Raw genomic sequence first — 17,333 nt, 5'->3', positions numbered from 1 at the left:
TCTGGCCTCCAGACTCATAGCATTGGCTCGGTGCCAAAGCACACCTTCCTCACTTTGCTCCGTGGTTGGTGGTTGCATAGCAAACAGATGCTTCCCACAATGTTTAGTGTCCCTCACTTCCCCTAAAAGGAAGGCAATGTGCTTTCCATTCTTCTGTCTCCGTTCAACGGGCTTGAGCTTCCTCAGCCAATGGGGTTTCCAACACAACCATCATGCCTGTGCCTTAAAAATAGAATTTTGTATTCTTCTAGTTTCTTTTTCCCTTCCCCCCAGTGTCTGTGTGCCTCTGTTTCTGACGTGGCAGGGCGCTCCAGTCTCTCTGACCCCTCTGAGTTCCCTTTGTCCGCACTACTTTCTCACTTGCTAGCCATTGTTCTTCGTGTCCATCCTTATGTTGGCCCATCAACTCCTGGCTCTCTGCAGTTCCCTTCTCCACCCAGGTTCACAATCTCTTCCTTTGGCTCAGCTCCCACTTCTACTATATTTTTATCCTTCATCCCATTTGTCTCCTTAATTGGGGTCCCTAGTTTTGTTTGTTGTTTCTGCCTCTGCATCTGGCACCTTCTGTGCTTCCCGTTGTTTATTTCACTCTATATATGTATACCAGCTCCATTTTACTGTTTCCTCTGTGCGCTTCACTCCCCATCTCCCATTATGTACCACTCCTTTCATTCATCCCTGATGAATTACCTTTCTACTTATCCAGCCACATCCAGAAAAGCTTCTCACTCCCTTCCAGTCTCGAGGGAGACCAACAGGAGACCTCACCCTTTACCCACTTGTCTTTATCAGGGACTCAGGGCCTGATGTCAGATGCAAAGTTCCCAATGTCTACCAGCTTTATGTCCGGGTCAACTTTCCCGCTGCACTCTTCTATGAAGGTAATTCGGAATAGGAACCATTTGTTTTGAATTTTAACCCAAGAGAGTTTAACAAAAGGGCTTTAATACAGAACTGTCCTGCCTATGATATAGTTCTATGGCTTGCCAGCTGCTTCTAGAGAAGCCTTCAAAGGAACAGCTCTTCCCCTTAGGCCCATGTCTGTGTCACGGACTTATAAACAGACACACACATGCACACATACAGAATGAGACTTCACTCCACCCCCACACATATGTGAATGTATGTAAGCACCCAAATACACATATAAACATGTATCTAAAGTATCTATATGCATTGCACATAATGCATGTATATTTGTGTACATATGTATATGTAATACGTGTGTGCATTATAGACATAGTTTGTATATCTATATTTCATGATGTTTATATATCTATATTTCTTATAGTTGAAATTATAATCGAGTTAATCATTTAGTAAGAACTTTATAATGAGAAAAAGAAATAGTATCTGTCGAATTCATGATTTGCTATTTAGAGCATAAAGATTAAAAATGCTCTGAAAGTTTTATCATGCTTTTTAAAAGATATTTAAGAAGCCTATTTCACATTATTTTTTTCTTTCTACCAACCGACTGTTTTGTTGTTGCTTTGCTTCTTTATACATTTTCTTTAATCTCAGAATATTTCTATGAAGTGAGAAGAGGGCTAGAAGGGCAGAATGGAGGCAGGTTGTATTATCTAAGTTTCAAAGTGGAGAAACTAGGGCAGGACTTGGTGAAATGCCTTGCTGAACCCGCTCTGTCAAGTAGCTCAGGAGCTGGCACCTGACCACTCCCCCCACCTCCACCTCCTCTCATGTCACTTCTCATACGTATTTTTTGCTCCAGCTTAGGAATCCTCAACATTGTACATCCCGGGATCTACTTTAATCATTAATGGGATCAATCTGGAATCACAGGCCTTTATTTTTCATATTTGGCTAAACAGAAATCTGATTTCTGAAGCCAACATTATAAAAATAAATGCATTAGGTGCAGAGGATTGAATTGTCTTTTAAATGAATTCATGTTTAGACAGCAAAATAGGAGTTTGTTGAACCCCAATTATTTTCAATACCACAGATATTATATGCAGAAGGGACTTAAGAGGATTTTTAAAATTACGTATTAAATATATTTTCTATACAAATTAACATTAGCAATAATTACAAACTAATTTACTACCAAAAAACCCTCTGAATGTTAGAATTTGAGTATCGTACTTTGCTTCCCCAGATATGTAAATGTGAATTATTTATGCCCATGTTGTGAAGTATTAATGTTAAAAGACTTATTCTGGCCTGAGACATTGGAATCTCACAAGGTATTTGGAAAATTCAAGAAAAATAGAAGAAATGTAAATTATATTTGTAAACTCTACCAAAATGCGAGGGACACCACAATCTCCCCTTCCCGCTCACCTCAATTGCAGCAGAGTACCTACCCCTGGTAGAAGGTGAGAAAATGATTGAAGAGGAACCATAATTGAAAGAAAATAAAGGTCAGCTTGTAGAATTTCCAGATTGATTATAGGAAGTATCAAAGGCTCAACCAGTTGGTGATATTAAGGTAAGTCTGTAAAGTATCTTGCTTTAAAGATTTTTTTTTTTTTTTTTTTTTTTTTTTTTTTTAGCCTACCTGGTCAGGGGTAAACAACTGTCCCAGCCTCGCCTTCACTCCTGTCCCTTGCTGGCCTGCTCTTAGGCATTTTGCTGTATCCACATCAGAGACTGGAATGGCTTCCCAACACCAGTCAACCCTGCTTTTCCTCAGCAAAGTTGACCCAGACCTTGCTGATCTATATTAACTGTGGAAGTTACCATAGTCAAGAAAAGCAGGGATCTCAGTTCAGCTACATTGAAAGTGCTGGTCCCTGCTGTGGTACCTTGCACTCTCAACTGTATACATTTAGCCCTCAGGTGGAGAATTATTTTGCTCCAGATTGAAAAGAAGCAGCTCTGGCCTTGGTTATTTTGGCATACAAGTCTCCAATATGACTCTGTTTTCTAAGCAGACATTAATGATTCTAAAACTAATATTCATTGTTTGAAGAGGCACAGCGGCCTTGGCATTTACTTAACCTTTTGTCTATGTATGAGACTGAGTCAGCCTAAATCCTTTTCTTAATTAATATCTTTTCTTTTTATGGTCAGCGTTATTTATTGAACAATTTGCATGTAACAATTAGAGCCGCGAGAGCTTAAGAAAACTCTTTCATCTCAGAAGTCCACCTTTCCTGATCTTTATTTCTTTTTTTTAAAGTTGTTTTGATTATACAAATCCAGGGAAAGCTTAGCTGATGTAGTAGGGAACCAAGGTACTGCACATATATCTTATGTAGGTGATCCCACCTGCTGGAGCCCAAAGGAAAAGAAGGAAAAGACTCCTTCTTTTTAAAAGAAGATGTGATTAGTGTGAGAAAAACATAGCCTCTGTGTGGATTCATTTTATTCTAAATATACTCAGAAGACTCACATTAATGTTGGCCATTGTGTGTAGAGAGGAGACATACCTCTAACTAAGTCAATATACTCAAGATATAAGGTCTTGTATTTACCATTCTTTTAAAATAACAGAGAAAAGTAAAAGTAGTAAAATGTTTTCAAAAATAATAATTTCTTCCATGACCCCAAAACACCCACAAAGTGGATGACTACTTGCTATCTTCTCTCAAATTCTTGTTCACATGAACTCATAAATTTGGCATAATTATAATCCTAGTATAGACACAGAATTTTTATATATATCATGCCCTCCATTTTTGTTGATACAGTGTGTTGAAGCTAGTATGTTAAGTAGCTGAATAATGTTCAAGGAATTAGATGCGCTCAGTCATTCCATCAATCCCATTTTGGGGTATTCTAGTCTTTACGATGTTTTGTTACTTAATATAACATTGCAATAAACGTCTTTGAAGAATATAGCTTTTTTCCTTCTTGCCATAGAATTGATTATTATGTGAAACAACATATGTACTTTCCCCCTTATGGCAAAAAATATTTCACAGTAGGTATTTTGGTTCTAGGACGTATAGTAGTAGATTGGCTTGACAACCATGCCTTTGATACATATTACCTAAATTTTTGGTGCACTGAATGGATATGTGTGAAACACAAATTTTCTTGATAAATTAGAACCAACACCCCCAAATCCAGACTTTATTGTTTCAAATCATGTTTTTCAAAAGTTTTATTCTTATTATTAGATAGCACATTGAGCAACACCAATTTTTTTAATCATTGAGGTGCTTTCAAGATTACTATTAAATCACTAAATGCCAATAATCATCCAAGACTCCAGATGAAAATGTAGGAAGTATAGGAAATGTTTCTGACGGTATATTGATCTATTTTTTTCTGACTAGTACTTAATATGAACTTATAGTGTGATTATTTCCCCCTTTCTGAGAGGAAACCAGAGGGTGCAGACTCCTTATTTGAGGGCTCTAGTGAATCAAGGTTTTTCTCTAAAAAATGTAATTCTTTCATTTCCCAACTGGCATTTCAAAGACATTTCAAGTACTCATATTACCAGATATTAAGCACTTCAGCAAGAAATTATCTAAATTTCCCAATTTGCTCCTTAAAGACTTCTTGCATATTCTTTTCACATTTGCCTGAAGAGTGCAGACTGTCTTATATACAACACTGAATTTACTCAGGTAGTAGAAACATCTCTGTGTGATACCAGTGCTCCTGAGATGCGATAGACAAGGATGCCAGTTTATCAGAGTCGTGGTAGATTTTCTGGAGGAAGTAGCTTCTAGAAAAAAGAAAGGAAATGGGTCTAATTAAAGATTAGAAATTGTTTCTATAAATATTGATTAGGAGTAACAGGTGAATGCTATTGCATGTTAATAATGCTGCAGTGAACACCCTTGAACATATCTCCTTACAGTACAAGAACATTTCTCTAAGGTAGATACCTAGAAGTCACATTGCTGGGCATAGGAAATGGTGTTTCTCATCATTACCAAATTTCTCTCTAAAGCGGTTTTAACCATTTTCTTACATTGTCAAGATCCTTAGTGTTATCAGTCTTTAATTTTTACCTAAGAGTTGTAAAATACTATGTGATATTGTTTTGATTTTTGTTCTCTAGTCACCAGTGGAATGGAGCATTTTCCCCCATATGTTTATTAGCCAGTCGGGCTTCCCTTTCCACTCCTATCTTTATAGCTTTTAGAGAAGTGACATTCCCTCACTTCTGTCCCCCATGGCCTCTTCAAATATCCCAGAAGCACTGAGCCCTGCCTTCTCAGAATGCGGTCCCCAAAGGCATCACTTCTCTAGAGTTGCAAGCCAAGCAATTTAGAGTCAACTGTCAGAGTCATTGCACAACAAACCAAGTCCACTAACCTGTCAATTCACCAACATAGCCCCTGGGTTTTAGATGACATCTCTAAGTTTAAGCAATGAAGACAGACCTGTGGTATTACACAATTACCTATTACCATGTAATGTCCTAATTATCAGTTAGGGCTTTATCAAAGCTTAGTCAAAGCTCAGGTAGGATTAGGACCAGGATGGGGTGGCATGTTACCTAGAAAAAAGTGAAAGCCATTGATAACTAGATGGTGAGCACCTTAGGACAGGGATTGTGTCTCACAATAACATCAATAAATAGTATTTGTGTAACATAATATATTAGAGAGTATGCCGAACACTTTGATTTTTTTGTTTTATTCACTTCCACAAAAATACAGCAATGTAGTTATCTCCACTTAATGTTTAAATTCCCAGAACAAATCCATAAGAAGAAGGCAAAACCCAATATTTAAAAATTGACAAAGAATTTGAAGACTTTATGGAAGAGAGATGGGTGGCAAATAAGCAATGAAAAGATCCTCAGCATTGTTAGTAATTAGTGAAATGCAAGCATATACAATCATGAAATACCATCACATATCTAATAGAATGACTTAAATTAAAATAAATTTTTTTTTAATTTTTTATTTATTTATGATAGGCACACAGTGAGAGAGAGAGAGGCAGAGACACAGGCAGAGGGAGAAGCAGGCTCCATGCACCGGGAGCCCGACGTGGGATTCGATCCCGGGTCTCCAGGATCGCGCCCTGGGCCAAAGGCAGGCGCCAAACCGCTGCGCCACCCAGGGATCCCCGACTTAAATTAAAATAACTGATGATATCCAGTGCTAATGAGAATATGGATTATCTAAAAATCTCACATGTTGTGGAGGGAAAACAAAATGGCATAATTCTTTTGAAAATTCTTCAGAGGTTTTTTTTTTTAATTTTTATTTATTTATTTGAGAGAGAGAGATGAGAGAGAGCACGAATGGGGGGGTGGGGAGAGGGAGAAGCAGGCTCCCCACTGAGTAGGGAGCCCAACATGGGGCTCGATCCCAGCACCCTAAGATCATGACCTGAGCCGAAGGCAGATGCTTAACCCAACTGAGCCACCCAGGGACCCCTTTACAGACCACCTCACACCAGTGAGAATGGGGAAAATTAACAAGGCAGGAAACCACAAATTTTGGAGAGGATGTGGAGAAAGGGGAACCCTCTTGCACTGTTGGTGGGAATGTGAACTGGTGCAGCCACTCTGGAAAACTGTGTGGAGGTTCCTCAAGGAGTTAAAAATAGATCTGCCCTACGACCCAGCAATTGCCCTGCTGGGGATTGACCCCAAAGATACACATGCAGTGAAACACCGGGACACCTGCACCCCGATGTTTATAGCAGCAATGTCCGCAATAGCCAAACTGTGGAAGGAGCCTCGGTGTCCATCGAAAGATGATGGATAAAGAAGATGTGGTCTATGTATACAATGGAATATTACTCAGCCATTAGAAACGACAAATACCCACCATTTGCTTCAACGTGGATGGAACTGGAGGGTATTATGCTGAGTGAGGTAAGTCAATCGGAGAAGGACAAACATTATATGGTCTTATTCATTTGGGGAATGTAAAAAATAGTGAAAGGGAATAAAAGGAAAAGGAGAAAAAATAAGTGGAAAATATCAGAAAGGGAGACAGAACATGAAAGACTCCTAACTCTGGGAAACGAACTAGGGGTGGTGGAAGGGGAGGAGGGCAGGGGGTGGGGGTGACTGGGTGGCGGGCACTGAGGTGGGCACTTGACAGGATGAGCACTGGGTGTTATTCTGTATGTTGACAAATTGAACACTTATACAAAATAAATTTATTTTAAAAAATGGAAAAAAAAAAGTCTCTTTTGCAGTTTAAAATACAATTACCATATGACCCAGCAACCCTGCTCCTAGGTATTTACCCAAGAAAAGTGAAAACGTAACCACACAAAGGACCAGACCCATCCACAACTATTTGTGGTAGCTTTATCCATAATCACCAAAACTGGAAATAATTCAAAAGCCCATCAACTGGTTAATGTATCAAATGGAATACTACTCAGCAATATACAAGTATGAACTACTGATGCATGAAACAGGGATGAATCTGAAAAGCATTATGCTAAGTGAAAGGAGCTGAACACAAAGGGCTATGATTTGTATAATTCCACTTATATGGCATTCGGAAAAGGCAAAGATACAGGGAGATATTCGATTAGTGGTGGCCAGTGGCTGAGGATCAGTGGAGACTATTAACTACAGAGAATCAACTGGTGGAGACCTTTGGAAAGATGGAAATGTTCTGTCTATTAATTATAGTGATGGTTATAGGCCTTACGCATTTGCCAAAACTCAACAAACTATACATCTCAAAAGGATAAATTTTACTGTATATAAATCCTATTTTAATAAAGCTGACTTAAAAAATTAACCAGTTCCAGTGTGATAATATTGTAAATTTTTTATCTGGGTATTCCCAGCATATTAGAATAGGGCCTGACACATAGTAGGCATTCAGTAAATTAATGTTGAGTTAATTAAGAAGAAAGATGATGCCTTACCCGTGACAATACATGTTGCTTATTTCCTAGTTTTCTTTAGAATAGTCCAGCCACAATCACTCATGCCAGGCATCATTTCTGTAAGCTCACGCTTATGCAAGTGATATTTCTGTGAAGCCGACCCATGAGTAATTTCTGAGTAGGTATTAAAACACCCTCACGTCTACAAGTCTAATATATTAATAAATGTGCTGTTTTCAATAAGACATCTAAATTTGCATGCACCATCCTACTTGTTATGTTCAGTACTCAATTTTTTAATGTTTCTTGGACACTAGCCAGTAAGTCTGAGTCCCTAGTTAGTTCATCTATTACTTTCTCGCCACAATAGATTTGGGTCTCCGCCAAGAAATGGACTAATATTGCATACAAAAACCCTATAATGCATTTCCTGATCTTCTGATATTTCCTTTCCAAGTGAGAGGGGGGAGCACACACACACACACACACCAAATCCTATCTACACACACAATCTACTCAAGTTAGGTAAACATTTTTTATTGCTGTTATTAATATCGGATGCCTTCTATAATCCAAGTGTTTGCCTGTCCATTTACATGATCCTCTCACCCTGAGGACTGCAAGGGAACAATGAGTTGTAAAATCTGATAATGATCAAAGATGATGCCTCTATGTGGAAAAAAAAAAGTCAGGATTGTAGGAGCCCTCATTTCTACAGGAAAAGCACATTTTCTGCATTTGATTTGGCACATTCTCAGTATCTTAATTTCAGTGATTCCAAAATGAGATGCTCTTGAAGAAGGGAAAGGTTCCTGTGTTGGAGAGGGGGCATTGTCCCCCCCACCTTCATTTTCCTTAAAACACAAGCACAGAACTAATGAACGCTATTAAAGATACTTGTAGAAATGATTCTGATTTGTATCTGATGACTAACTAACCTATTATTGCACTTCTTGGGCAGAGATTAATGGGAAATTCTTAAAGTATAAAGACTCTAACAAGCCTTAGAAATATGTGTGGGCCCAGACTGTACCATGTGACCTCAGAAAAGCCGAACCCTGGCTGTTAATATCCTTGACTAATGAACCAAGGCTACAGTCCGTGCTAGCAAAGTGTCAAGAAATAAGTAACCAGAGAGGTGACCTTTTAACATGCTTCTAAATGTAATTTTTAACAGAACAGTGTCAATAAGTTCAAAATCCCATATGCTTTTGATCTGATATGGAAGTACGATGCATCAATATCAGACAGCAAAAGGGAAGGGAAGAAAAAAGCTGGAGAAAGAGGATAAAAAAGGATCTAAAAGAATAATCTGAAATGTCTTCAATATCTTTCCTTCACATAGGTAAGAACATAAGAAATCCTGATTTACTATTTCAACATTATCATCACCACGAAAAAAATTAATAATAATAATAATAATAGTTGCAGACTATTACTACTAATCCCCTTAATAACTGTTGTCCTTGCCTAGGTTTGAGATATATTGGATGACCTAGCAACTATCCCCCTCCTGCTTCCAGCTCCGAATTTTTCATTATTAGATTTAATCTTAGAACATAGACTCTGGTGTCCAATAGATTCTGGGGTCAATTCCCAGCTCTGGCACTAACTGTGTGACTAGGTATATTTCTTAACTTCTATCGAATCTCAGTCTCCATAAAATGGGGCCATTAATAAGATCTTTATTGGATCACTATGAAAATTAAATGGAAAAATGTGTATAAAGCTTTTGGCACAATGTCTGATAAATCAGAAGAATTTTAAACTGTTAGCTATTATTATAATGATTGCTAATATTAGTGTTGTTGTTGATATTATTGCTTGAATTTCTCTATTTTAATGCCTATTATTTCCGCCTTGCCCATTAGAAAGCCAACAGTTTAAATATAGTCTCGACCCTCTTTGTACCCTTCACAGGGCACAGCACAGAGCCTCCTACTAGGTGGCTGAGAAGGTAAATAATGCACAAACATGGTGCATCTCATGTTTAGATGCTGGTGATTGTTTCTTCATAAGATTAAATATGTGCCTAATTAGGTTAAAGACATACAAAAAGAAAAAGAAGAGTAAAGAAGGGTACTATTAGAGAGATTTACTCTTTTTTTTCCCACTTAACCTCTTTAATCAGTGATAATGCCATTATTTAGATGTACCCAAGTTTCAACAAACTTGTGTTTAGTATGATAAACATGATAAAAATGTAATTATGATGTCCATTTTTTTAAAGATTTTATTTGACAGAGAGTGAGTGAGAGGTACAGAGAAAGAATCTGAAGTAGACTACACTGAGCACAGAGCCTGACATGGGGCTCCATCCCACAGCCATGAGATCATGACCTGAGCTGAAACCAAGAGTTGGACACTTAACTGACTGAGCCACCCAGACACCCTATGATGTCCATTTAAAAATTGATCAAACCATAAAAAAAGACCATCCCTTTAGTACCAGCAAAAATTTGCCTTTCCAAATGGCTGACCTCAATCTTTGGAGTATTTCGGATTCCGTAGTCTTTAACGTCCATCCTAGAAATAATTGATGACTCTTTTCTCTTTTACCTCTTCTTGGACCAGCAAATGTTGATGGGCCAGTTCCTGAGTGAGATCTTCATTCTCATGAGGATTACAGCCCATAAGCAGAGAGGCATTATAATACAGTATATAGTAAGTAAGTACTAAGCTACAGCAGCTAATTCTTCCCAAGGAGAAAAAGGGTAATGAATAGTGTTTCAAATGTTTAAAATTGGAGCTGAATTTGAAAGCATCCATCCATTCATTTATTGAGCATTTTTAGAAAATCATTTTTGTTGATTTGTTCCAATTTTAATATTTACCTAGAAATTTAATTGCTCTATTTCTCAGATAGGTACCTTCTCTCTTGTACATATGAAACAAACCCACATTTCAAATATATGTAATTTCTTTCTTATCCAGTTGCATCATTAATGAACTACATAAGAAGGAAAACTCCATCAATGTGTACAAAACTGGGAAGATAATGTTTTTAACAATAGGAGAAGAATACAACATGTATATGATTAGCTATTATGTCAAGATCCAAAGGCTGAATCAAAAAATAGGAAGTCATCAGCTGAAAAAAAGGAGAAGAAGAAGAAGACGACAGAAAGAACCCAACCATTTTAATTTTCTTGCTAGATTTTTCCTTTCCCCACACTATTTGGTGCTTCCTCCTATTTTAAAAGTCTCAGAGTTGAAAGGTTCCTTCCTGATTCTTGGATTTTACTTAGAGAAATTCTTTACCAAACTCCCAGGCTTCCGAGACTCCCCCACATGAAGGCAAGATACCATGTCTCCTAGAGAGGAATGAAAAGGGGTTATATTTAGAATTTTTTTTTTAATGTCAAAATTGTTAGGCAGTGAGGAAAAGGAAAATAGGAGACAAGGAGGGAAACGAGTGTGAGGAGAGAATACTCAGGGCACCCTGCCCTGTAGGAGGTCAAGAGGTTTCTCCAGCTTTGCTGAATTCACCCTTGGCAGATCTTGCCATCCAGAGCTTAACCTGTGAGCTTGGGCTAGGTGGGCTTGTCTCGCCTGAAGCAGAAGCCAGTCCTGCTGGGCCTACTGAAACGAATTCTTAAAATCATAAGGGAAAAATTGGATTTGAGAGAGTCTGTTTGACAAGAACCGGAGTCCTGTAAATGAATTTTCTTAGATCTATAGGCAGAGGAAGGTGGGAGGAGGAGATAGTATTTTCTCTCTGACCTTACCAAACCAGTAAATACAGTTATAGAAAAGGCTCAGATACCTCTCACTCATCTCTTTTAAAGTCTTAGCTGATAACAGCTAATAAAATTAAGAACCACCAACCTTCAGTGCTACTTTTGAATCGAATGAAGAAATATTCTCAATGACCAAGGGTCCTTAGAAGTCCCCAAAGAATTTCTCTTTAAGAATAAAGCTTCAAGGTTGTGGAGCTATTTTCAGCCAAAATATTTTTCTTTTGACTGTCAAAGAACATCACCCAAATAGACTAACCAGCCGACATAATTATCCTTAACATCTTCCATTATCATGCTCACCAGTCTTCGAGCTCTATAGTTTTGAAGCTATGTTGCATGCTTTCCAATAATCACCTCACCGTATCATGTTATCATGCCCATATTGCTGATGAAGAAACACACAGGAGAGGCAGAGGGAGAAACAGGCTCGAAGCAGGGAGACCAATGTGGGATTCGATTCCAGGGCCCTGGGATCACAACCTGAGCCAAAGGCAGATCCCCAACCACTGAGCCATCCAGGTGCCCCAGTTTTAGAGTTTTAAAGTAAACTTGGTCCAAATCTCACAGTAGGAAACCAACATTTATTGAGAGGTGACTATCAGCCAGGGAGGGACTGGGCCCTGAGCTTTCAAACCTCTCAGATTGATTTTATTTTTCCCATTCTACATGAGGAGAAACTAATGCTCTAAGTAGTTTAGTAACTTGCCCAAGGTCATCCTGTGTTTAATGTAAATGCTCCAATTATCCTCAATTTTAAACCAAATACAATCTCTCCCAAGGAATTTGAAGTGTAGAAGACCTGTTCCCTTCCCAATAGATATCTGCTGCTTTTCTTCCCTGTGAGTTCATATCTTGGGTAAAAACCTCTAGAGGCTCCTACCTATCCTTTTGGTCAAAGTTAGTAATTGAAATATCATTATTTTAACCAGAAAATGGTCTAAAGATGGGCATATGTCTGACTCACTTCTGGCCTGCAAGATATAATTAGAAGCCTGCCAACGAGGACAGTACTCCAGGAATAAAAATACAAAGCTTCAAGAGGACAAGACCTTGCCATTCTTGCATCTGGAAAGCAGAAGTAAAGCCTGGAGCTGCAGCAGCCATCTTATAATCATAAGGCAATAGCCATAGGACACAAGTCCCAATACCAGCACACAGAAGATGATGGAGCGCAAAGAGATAAAACACCTGTGTTCATAAGGACAGTTTCAAGCTGTTGCACTGAACTTAGACTACCTAAATCTGCTTGTAGGTTTTGTTTGCTTGTGTATTTATTTGCAGCTAAAGACATTCTTAACTGAGACGCTGAGCCCATAGTCTTGCCTGTAGCTGTGGAACAGAGCAAAGGTGGTATCCACCAAAAAACAAAACAAAACAAAACAAAAATCCTAAAGTTTACTTCTAGTAATCAGTATTTTTCAGCTTTTTTTTTCTCAGAGTACTCTCTTGTATAGAGTCATAGCTGAAAAGCAATGGTGAAAAGCCACACCACTGATAATACCTAATTGCCAGTGAAGTCTAAGGTAAAACAGAAAGTAAACTGCCACCAAGAGCCCTTGATCAAGCACTACATATGCAGTATGATGAGAAAAAGAATTAATTACATGCAGTACCTTTAGTTGAGCACTTACCTTACCCCATGCCACACTTAGCATTTTATATTCACTATCTAATTTAAATATCACTCTAGGTGACAGTTATATCAAAAATATTTTAAAAGCAAGGAAATAAAAACTTTAAAAGAATAGTTGGGCCAACCACAGACATATAGCTGGAAAGTGGCCCAGCCAGGGTTCCAATCCAGGTCTTTTATTACCATAAAAGGTACAGATTTTGTCACACTACCTGAAAGCAGAGTACCCCGATGAATCCTTTGGTAGGCTGAAATGGCATAAAGCAAAGAGATAATTACCATTGACTTATATGGAAAACTTTCCGAGCATTCCCAGATCCCCAAAATAACCTCTCTCAGACTTTTCTGATACCCTAGGATGCGTCTTGCTAATGGATGCACAAAATAAACTGAGATATAGCACAAATGTGCACAGACACAGTGCAAAGCCACAGGGGCTTGGTGGCTTGATGCGGGTGATGCTGAGTGTGGGGGTAGGGGTGGGGCAGGAGCTAGGGTTGGGAGGGGCCACTCTTGCCCCTGGAGGGCCCCTCTGCCGCCATAATGACTCACTGCAGAACAAATGCTCATGCTATTTCCAACTTTTTGCCCTTTTGCACTGAGGCAAAACTCCTTTTTGGATTCCTTTTGGTTAGCAAACAGGGGAAGTACTAAGGTAGGACTTTCATTAAAGTGAAGTGGAATAACTCAAACTTTGCAAAAAGTGGCAAATACCCTTATTTGGTGTTTTTAAAACAATCGAGTGGAATGACTGCCCAGCCTGGGGTAGAGTGTTTCACTTCTTTGCTGATGAGCTGAATGAACTGTGAACACCTTTGCAAACCAAGTCCATCACTTGGTTGTTCCACTGAGGTGCCATTTCCATGTAAACTGTGTGCATTGCCACATTTGAATCCTATGGATCAGTTTTCCTTTTGGTGTCTCTTTCTCCTTAGGACTAGCATAATTCACATCAACTCAGAGAGCCTTTTAGACTCTGCTCCGGGGACATAATACTGACCTACAGACATTCCATGTCTTCAAGTTGTTTTTAGTCTGCCGGCAGGAAAAAAACATGTACATGGGTAGAGTGCCTGGCCCACTGGGAATGATCAATAGATGGTGCCCAAATAAGCAAATACCTGGAATAAATGAATAAATGTCAAAGCGGATGACTGGAATTTTTCTTTTAAAGATTTTATTTATTTCTTTGAGAGAGAGAGAGCATGCACAGGAGCAGGGGGAGAGGGAGAAGCAGCCTCCCCACTGAAAAGGCAGGAGGGCGGCCTCAATCCCAGGACCCCGGGATCATGACTGAAAGCAGACGCTTAGTTGACTGAGCCACCCAGGCACCCCATGCGTGGAATTTTTTTTTTTTTAATCAGTGGTTCATTCTCACTGTGTTGTGACCTTTGAGACATAGGTAAGTGTCTCACAGCTAAAACAAGCTATCTTCCCCACCCTCCTTCATTTAACTCTATTACTGCAAAAAAAAAAAAAAATTAGCTCACTGAAAGAAAACACTTGCCTGTTCAAGAGCATAGTGCTTGATTGTCTCACTGACATCCCTGCCACAGGCACCTAAAACACCTGCACCGCAACAGAAGCATCAGTGTGGGGTGTTGTCACTTGGTTGTCATTCCAAAAGCATCATAGGGCTGTTGACCCTTGCTGTAAAATGCTTTCAGGGAAAAAAAAAAATACACCAACTACTTGAAAAACCACCTTGTGGGATGATCTAATTGTTAGAGAGATAACTAAAAATACCCGTAAAGGAATAAAGATATTTATGACGTGTATTTGACTTTGGGTTCATATTTGGAAACATACAACCAATGAATAAAAAATACAGCCAATGAATCTTTAGAAAATAGAGGATTTCATCATTGCTATTTACTAGCTAGTTATATGTAATACTAAGCATGCTTCAGTGGAGATATTTTATATTCTCTCTCCTGGTTCCATTAATGTTTGATTATATATCTATCTGAGCTAGGTGGTGGAAGTTGGAAGCAGAGGAAAGAGCATGCGTATATACATATTCACAGGTGGTTTATTTATCAATTGATTTTATTACACAAGCATTTACTAAGCCCAGACAAAGCAATGCAATAATAACTAAAAAATCCCAGTCTTGCATTCCTGACCGTCTGTTGAACATATTCCAGACACTCTTCTTTTAACAGGTCCCAAACTCAGCTACATGGCATTTCTAATTCTTAACCCCGAACCTCTGCTCTTAGTCCTCAGTTAATCTTAGCAGCATTTATCATGTCACTCAGTTAAAAAAAAAAAATGCTTGCAACCATATCTGGTTCCTTGTCTGTTATCCAAAATATCAAGTTCCTAAGCTTATGGATACAGATAGAACCTTTATACATTTTTCAAAATTCCACCCTACCTTCCTTTACTATCCCACCTTCAGAGGCAATGAGGTTAAAGTTTATAGTCTGGGTAGGAAGGTAAATTCAAACTCTGGCTAGCTCGACTCCTCAAAAGCTATGTGATATTCAGAAAACTACTTAGCCTTACTGAGCTTATGTCCTCATCCATAGAATAGAGATAAAAATGGAATCCACCTTGTGGAGTTGTTGTCTTGGATGGTGCTTGCCACGTGGTAATACTCCTAGACACATGGTGTCATTTGTAGCAGTAGTAGCAGGAGGAGGAGGAAAAGGCTAAGTGGTGTGCCAGCTTGGATAAAGGAAAATTTATTATCTCTTACAATAGTTAGAATAAGGATTAATTAACTCAGCAGTTCAACACTGTCATAAAAAGCTCAGGTTCTTTCTCTCTGCTCTCCCACGTGGTCAGATGTTTTGCCGAGGTTTACAACATTGCATCGGAGCATGAAAACCTCTAGTGGAAGGAGCTGTCCAGCCCAGTATCTCTTCAGAAAAGGAAGGAACCGTTTTTCAAAAGCTTCCAGCAAAGTCCCTTCACGTCCCGTTGTTCAGACAGTGTCATGTGGCATGCCCCTCAGCCAATCATTGGCGAATGAAGTGGATTTTCCTCAACTGCCTTAGACGAGTAAGGATTTATTCCTGATCTGGAGGTGTGGGGGCCTCACGGAGAAGTGGATGCACAAGCCCATGTGGAATTCCATTCCCAACAGGAGGGTGAGAGTTGGGCTATTGGGCAGGGCAAGGACAGTGAGTGACCACAATGCACGCTGAGTGGTGGTTCAGGTTCCATTGTTTCTTCAATGGAAGACTGCAATGGCCTCCAAACTAGTGGACTTAACCCTGCTCCCTTTCTCCCCCGATCCATTCTCCATGGTGCTGCCAAGTCTTTCCAAAACAGGGACTTGATACCTCCTGAAGTTTTGCTTGGCTTTCTACATACATGACAAAATGCAAATTCCTCAGCATAGCACTCTAAATCCTTTATGTAACAGTCCAAGTATATCTTTCCAGCTTCATTTCCTGATGCCGACATTCTTCCATCTACCCAACCACACATGCAAATATCTTATGCTCTCAGCTGCACACATGTACCAGCAACTTCCACAAACCTAAGGCTTCTCCTTGCTTCTCCTTCAACTTAAAATGCTGTCCTTTCTATTTCTGTCAAACTGATAAAATCTCATTTATCCTCCAACATACTTCTACTATTACCTCCATCTGGAAAATGCAGGCTGAATTCGTTACTCACTTCTTTGTATGGCATCCAGGCATCATAATATCCTCAGAAAAGAGGCTGAAGAATGCTCCTCCAGAGAAACTGGCCTTACAGAAAAGTAGCTGCCACTGTAAGGTTTTTGTCCTTATTTCACTTCTTAGAATTGAGGTCATGATACAGCAAATATGATTATATATTATTGATTATATTAAATTAATTAAATTTAAGGGTAATATTAAATATTTATTTTTATATAAATTCATATGTAAATAATTATCAAATTAAATATTACATATGAGAACAATACTACTCATCTAAAAAAATCATTATTAGGGAACTTGGGTGGCTCAGATGGTTAAGCACCTGCCTTTGGCTTAGGTCATGATCTCCAGACCCTGAGATGGAGCAAGGAGTCTGTTTCTCCTTCTCCCTCTGCCTCTCCCCCTGCTCATGCTCCCTCTCTGTCTGTATCTCTCTGTCTCAAATAAATTTTTAAAAAGTCATTACTAGGGTTACGTGAGATAATAGGTATAAAGCATACAGCTTAATGATGAGGGGGAAAAAGTTAATAAATGTCATTTACTTTGACAATCTTTTATATCCCTCATCTTCACGTATTC

The 17,333-nt window shown here is 38.9% G+C and overlaps 1 long non-coding RNA gene across 10 annotated transcripts in view; it reads left to right on the top strand.

Moving 5' to 3' along the window:
* LOC144324204 (uncharacterized) overlaps positions 1–17,333 on the top strand; it is a 285,014-nt gene that overhangs the window by 251,244 nt on the left and 16,437 nt on the right. Inside the window, exons 12-13 of one of the 10 annotated variants that reach the window (XR_013389712.1) lie at positions 10,315–10,404; positions 12,410–14,259. The exons of 7 other annotated variants lie outside the window; for them this stretch is intronic. This is a non-coding gene — a long non-coding RNA (uncharacterized LOC144324204). 2 more of the 10 variants (XR_013389713.1, XR_013389714.1) reach the window with 2 other exon arrangements.

This window comes from Canis aureus, chromosome 11 (assembly GCF_053574225.1).
Source record: "Canis aureus isolate CA01 chromosome 11, VMU_Caureus_v.1.0, whole genome shotgun sequence".
In the NCBI taxonomy this organism is placed as follows: Eukaryota; Metazoa; Chordata; class Mammalia; order Carnivora; family Canidae; genus Canis; species Canis aureus.
Note: the sequence above shows the minus strand (reverse complement) of the source record. Positions and strands in the feature narration are given on the sequence as shown.